Genomic DNA, 6,202 nt, shown 5'->3' on the forward strand with positions numbered 1-6,202 from the left:
ATGGGCTAAATATAAGAGTGAGAGCTAGACAATGATAGGCCTGAGCTAATGGCCAAGCAGTTTAAATAATGTAAGAGTCTGTGTGTTTATTTTATAAGTGCACTCCGGGACTGGCGGGACTTGGCTGTGGGAGCTGGAGAAAAATTCTCCAGCTACAAATGGCACCCAATTGCTCGAGTTTGCACCTTAAACCTGAGAATATTTAATAACCAATTCTTTTTTTTTTTTTTTTTGGTTTTTCAAGACAGGGTTTTTCTGTGTAGCTTTGCGCCTCTCCTGGAACTCACTTGGTAGCCCAGGCTGGCCTCGAACTCACAGAGATTCGCCTGGCTCTGCATCCCAAGTGATGGGATTAAAGGCGTGCGCCACCACCGCCCAGCTATTAACCAATTCTAAACAGAGCCAAAACCAGGTTCCTGCTTCATGTCTCATATGGGCAGGTAGACGCCCCAAAATGCGGGTTTGAACTACTGGCAGGTTCCTGGCCTGCGTGTCTGACCGGCAGTATGGTGGAAATAAGGCTTCTGCCAGCAGCACATTACGCTGTAGATGTAGTCTTTACTAGTATATATATTTTTAAAAAAGAGGTTTCTAGGCTACACACTACTTTGATAAAAGTGTAGACTCACTATTTCTGAGAGTTACAGCTCCCAGAGCTGGCAGAAAACGGACCACCACCATGTTGGGAAGCTAAAGTGGGCGGAGCCAGCAGCCACAGCGCCATTTCAGGCTTAGAATGTTGCAGTTTAAAGCAAGAAGTTCACAATAAGACTGATTCAGATGGAATAGTTTACAATGTGTGTAAAATGTACGTAGGCTTAAAAGAGTCTGTGTGTTTATTTTATAAGTACACTCCGGGACTGGCGGGACTTGGCGGTGGGAGCTGGAGAACAATTCTCCAGGTACAGAAGAACATTTTCAAAATTCTAGAAGACATGTACGGTAATTTTCTTGTGCAAACCGATAAAAATATGGCTGTGAAGAAATTATATTGTGCCCTGGAAATTTTAAACAAAAGCAACAGTGTAAATAAGTACTACTTAAAGGGCATTGAGTATTATTAAATTCTCACAAAAACATAAATCTCAATTTCAGGTTGGTGAATTGCATTTTAAGAACAATGTCAAAGAAACAATTCCTCAAAAGATATCACCATTAAAATCATAGCACCATGACTGCTATGTTGTAGAACCAACAGCTTGTCAAAGTGAAGAGACCACCTTGGCATGCAGATAATGGGCGGAAGAAGGCCACATGCCACCCAACGAGGTGACAAAGAGAATGACTCACTTGACCTTTACAGGGGGCTCTCCTACTTGCAAGCTGCTATCCCCACTGTGATCATATATAAAACCTGGAAAGCAAATGTGCAAAAAGCAAATGGTGCTGGACTTTGAACTTACTCCCTCAAGGCTGTTCATAGCACCTCTCTCCTCATAATGACATGAAGGTGTGTGATGTGTGACATCCATCTCCATCATTGGATTTTAGCTTCAGGCAGAGAAGCAGGGATTGATTGCCAAATGATTCTCACAGAAGACTCACTTCCCAGAAATACTGGTGCATGAACAAAAAAATAAACAGTTGCCTGTCATGAAAGTGGTGATGGGGTTGAATGTGTGTGTGGGGAGAATGTGTATGAGTAAAGCGATGAATTAAACACAAGTGGGTTGAATGTTAAACAGGCTAATGTTACAGGAGGAAATGGTGCTGGACCTAACCTTGACCCAGCTGCTTGTTCTTACCTGCTCTTTCTGTGTCTGGGGGTCTCTGACATTTTCCTCTTGGCCAATGGTAGAGAAAAGGGAATTCCCGAAAGAATCATACTATTTCTGAAAACTCCTACAACAAAAGAATCCAAGAACCTATAGTAAGAAAACAGATTCCCCATTTGCCCTTCTCTGACCATGGAAATGGGGAAACATCAGCAAGCAGAGGACAAATCCTGTCTGAGTGAGGGTAGCAGACACAAGTGCTGTAGCAGTCCTATTGCAATAGACCCCTGCACAAAACCATACATGATATCCATCTCGTGTCGCAAACTGGACTTCTAAGTGTCATGACTCATTTGGTGACGGAATTACTCTTTCAAGGGGGAGGCATCTCAGATACTCTGCATAACAGATATTTACATTAGGATTGATAACAGTAGTGATTACAGTTATGACATAGCAAGAAAAATAATTTTATGGTGAAATGTCAAAACATGAGGAATTGTACATCAATGGTCATGCCATTAGGAAGGTTAAAAATAGTAGTTCTGTAGACTATTAAGTATGACAATTTGGTGTTCGGAGTAGCTAACAGTCTCTTTCACTATTGGCAATGCTGAGAATGAGAAGCATAAGACAAAGCACTACTTGCTAAGGAAGCTTGCTAAGAGGCAGAAAGGCTGGAGCCAGAGCTTCAGACTCTGCAGTACAGCAACAAGGAAAGCCAGAGATGGCCATTGCACAATGTTGTGGCCCCCTGAAAGACAGGCACTTAACAATGGAAGACTGACTCCTCGGCCAGACCATTTAATTTCTCTGAGACCTTGGTGTTCGCATTCTTTAAGCTCTGTGTGTGTGACATGACCTGCTCATGCCCCATCTTGAGCTTTTCATAGAAAGGGTTTGCCTGGTAGTAGTTCCTGGACCTAGAGGTAATAAACTCCATGAACATAGTCCTTAAGTATCACAGGAATTCAGGGTGTGTTCTACACTACTGGATGTCATGGGATGCCTCATCCTGTCTCCTAAGTAATGGGAACTTCTGGTATTTATTAAACTTGCTATTGTAGGGACAAGGGGCTGGCTAAAGAAACTCATCTTGATCCTGGAGCCCAGAACTAGGGAGGAAAGACTCAGATCAGGGCAGAAGGAAACACAGTTTGGCTTATTCAAATCAGAGCCATCTCTGCCCCTGGCCAACTGCCTTGGGAAATCAACCAATCACAGAGCAGAACAGAAGAACCCTGGGCCCCAAGTCAACCCGAGGTTGACTGCACCCCCAAAACATCCAGTGTAAACCGCCCTGTCTTGTCAGTATTAAAAAAAAAAAGGCTGTTCTGTCCACCCTGGTAGAGGCAGCTACTCACCTAGACTCCTCATTCTCAAATAAATATCTTTCTCAAAAGAATTTTGGGTGTGATGATCTTCATTCACTGGCATAGAGAAGATCCTTGTTGAGATGTCCCCCTTGGACAGAGCAAGAGAAAGCTGAAAGAGCAGAGCAAGGAGGAGCTGAACAGAAGATCTTTGCTGAGACGTCCCTCAGTGGACAGAGCCATAAAGAGCTAAAAAGTAACACTTTTCTCCAGAGCCAGAGTACGTTGCTACATTTCTGCAGGGGTTTTTCACTTTTTGCAGAGTGAAGCAAAAGAAAGCCACAGCATAGGCAAGAGAAGCAGAGCTCAGCAAGGAAGCCCCCTTAAGATGGGACTGAGCAAAGCTCAGCTGTAGCAGCTCTCCAGAAGAGCAGGATTGTTGTATCCTTCAGGGAGATCATCCTCCATTAGTTCCAGGCCTGAATTTCCAAAGAAGTCATAAATTTGTTCCTTCCAGGGTCAGGCTGCTTCTTTGCAGTTCCAGCTGTAAGAGCTGTGCACAACAGCTCCAGGTCTCTGGGACACCCTCAGGGCAGAGCTGTTGTGAGCAGCTTGAGGTGTGCAGGATATCTCACCATCCAGGGCTGAACTGTCTCCTAGCAATTTCAGCCATCAGAGCTGTGCTAAGCACATCAAGGTGTTGCCTGACTCCCCAGGTAGTCAGGACACCTTTCCCCAGAGTTGTTGCAACAAATTTACTTATATTGTTGGTAGCAAAACCCAGGACCAAACCCACAGATTTGAAAACATTTTTACTTACACCTGTGCTGACCCTATGTCAGTAGAGGCAGGCTGTTTAGATGATGGGAGGTGGAGCTGCATGAGCTCTCTCAGGAGGCTTGCTGAAATAGAAGTCTAAGAATTTCCCTGGTGTCTACTCCACAGGTGTGTACCCTCCGGAGTCTGTGAAGGTGTTTCTCCTGTCTTCAAAAACAAATTCTCTATGATGGGACCTGTCACAATGGAAACCAAAATAACATCGTGAACAGTTTTGAGGATGGGATGCAACATCATGACAGATTAATAAACACTTCCAAGGAAATATCTATGTGTCACCAAAGTAAGTACACTGGCTGAACTATAATACCCAAAGTGGTACTCCCAATTTTCACCAACGTATCACCTGGGAACTGTGAGATAGGGAACTGCACATGCCCAACCACAGATCCCTGACTACAGGGACTAGAGGGAGATACATGCACAAACACATAGAAAAATACACAACATAAACACATATATGTGAGAGACAGAGAGACAGAGAAAGAGATACTTAGAGAGACAGAGAAAGAGAGACTGAGTGAGAGTGGGAGAACTCCATCAATTGGATGCTGAACAAATTCATGCAGGCGTGTCCTCTCAGAGGGGAACAAAAGGAACAGGGATCAGTCTGAGTCCCTGTATGGACACATTTAGATGTGTGACCAGGCCTCTCCAACTGATGCTTGGAGAATCAAACGTAAAAGGCCTTTTAAAGCAAGTAACAAAAATATTAACTCAAACTCACAGCAACTAACATCTTACACTAGACAGCACTTGATAGAATCTCTTCAAAGTCATGCTGGGAATTCATACTACTGCCTCAGTCCATGAGTACTATGACTCATGCCACAGGCTCTGTTTTTGTTTCTTTTTAGAGGAAGCAGAAGAGTCTTTGTCCTCATATCATTCCTGTACACATTTGAGGATCTGCCTTTGGGAGGAGTTCATAGACATGATTTTGGCATACCCTGAAGGCATACCCTGAAGATGCAGCCTACCAGAATCACAGACCTTATATAAAATGAAGAAATGATGACAGAGTGGACCTGAGATTGAAACCACAGCATTTGAAAGAATGAATACCTATTCTTCATGCTCTCTTCTGTGATAAAGATCAGCCAATCTCACTGTTACTTTCTTTCAATGGTCATTTCCTGTAGCTGATTGGTGAGTCTGCACCTTCTGCTTCACCTGCATCTTGGTGAGGAAGGTGTGGTGGGATGGTGGCTCTCTGGTGCTCCTTGTGGATAGATGAACATAAATGAACTTGCAGTATCACTAGGCAAAGAAAATGGACAGACCACCCTGAGTCCTAATCAAATGTTTGAGAAAGATTGTTTACCAGTGACTCGGTGACACCGTAAATTATTTTGTCTTGTGCTTCAGATGCCCCCTCTGGGGAACTCAGCTGTCTCCTCTATTTGAAGGGAAGTGGTTATCCCAGCTATCTGGTTTTCTCTGCCCTCATAGCACATGCTCCAAGTAACCAAGGAGATAGCCTCTTCAGGCTCATTCACAGCTGAAGACTCAGAATTTAACTTGGCTACAGAGTCCACAAGCCTGTGGGTTTACAAGTCAGGAAAAAATTGCCATAGTTCACAATCACCCCAGTCATTTAGAGGTTCCCCAAATATCTTGACAGGTCACTCTAACCATATAACTATTGATGGAGAAGACATATAAGGGCAGAACATGGTCACCAAACTCAACAAGTCTCCTCACTGACAACTGAGGAACACAGAGCAGCTGGGATTTAACTAAAGTTAGCCACTGTGGTTGAAGTAGAGTGATGTCCTGCCTTGAAATGGGCACACCTCCTTAATCCCTCCCGCTTTAATGTCGGAGTCATGTTCACACATCAATGCCTATCTACCAAAGGAATGAAAGCCAAGAGTTCCCAGCATAAAGCATTGGCCTTACCAGTTCCCGACTTCTGAGCCAGAACAATTAATATCCTGGAATCCTTGAATTTCAAGAGGAATGAGAAGCAAGGGAGTTCTGTTGGTTCCCAGAGACTCCAGCTTTCTGTTCCCCATTACTGGAAGATTCAGCACAAGCCCACTTCCTCCAGGAAGATTCCCTTTTCTTGCACAGAACTCATTACATGATTCTCTTGACCATTTCTTTCTTGACGTTTTACATTGATGCTGAATGTCAGCTTTCTTCAGTCACTCTCTGGTTTCTCTAACCTCTCCATTCTCTTTCTGAATTAGACTCTTCAGTATGCCATCATGTTCATCAGTAAATGGTGAAGGCACTGAATACACTTCCCAAGGACAGTGGGTGTTGCCACAACATAGTGACGTCACAGAGGATGCCAGAGCTCTCCAGGATACATTAGAATGTCTAGAGATG

At 43.8% G+C, this 6,202-nt stretch overlaps 1 long non-coding RNA gene across 1 annotated transcript; it reads right to left on the minus strand.

Moving 5' to 3' along the window:
- Nucleotides 1-1,589: 1,589 nt before the first annotated feature.
- LOC131901524 (uncharacterized) lies at nt 1,590-5,116 on the minus strand. The gene is made up of 3 exons (XR_009376766.1): nt 4,931-5,116; nt 3,849-4,041; nt 1,590-1,865 (listed from the first exon to the last, which is right to left on the minus strand). It is a non-coding gene; the product is annotated as an uncharacterized LOC131901524 (long non-coding RNA).
- Nucleotides 5,117-6,202: the final 1,086 nt, after the last annotated feature.

This window comes from Peromyscus eremicus, unplaced genomic scaffold (genome assembly GCF_949786415.1).
Source record: "Peromyscus eremicus unplaced genomic scaffold, PerEre_H2_v1 PerEre#2#unplaced_105, whole genome shotgun sequence".
Taxonomy (NCBI): domain Eukaryota; kingdom Metazoa; phylum Chordata; class Mammalia; order Rodentia; family Cricetidae; genus Peromyscus; species Peromyscus eremicus.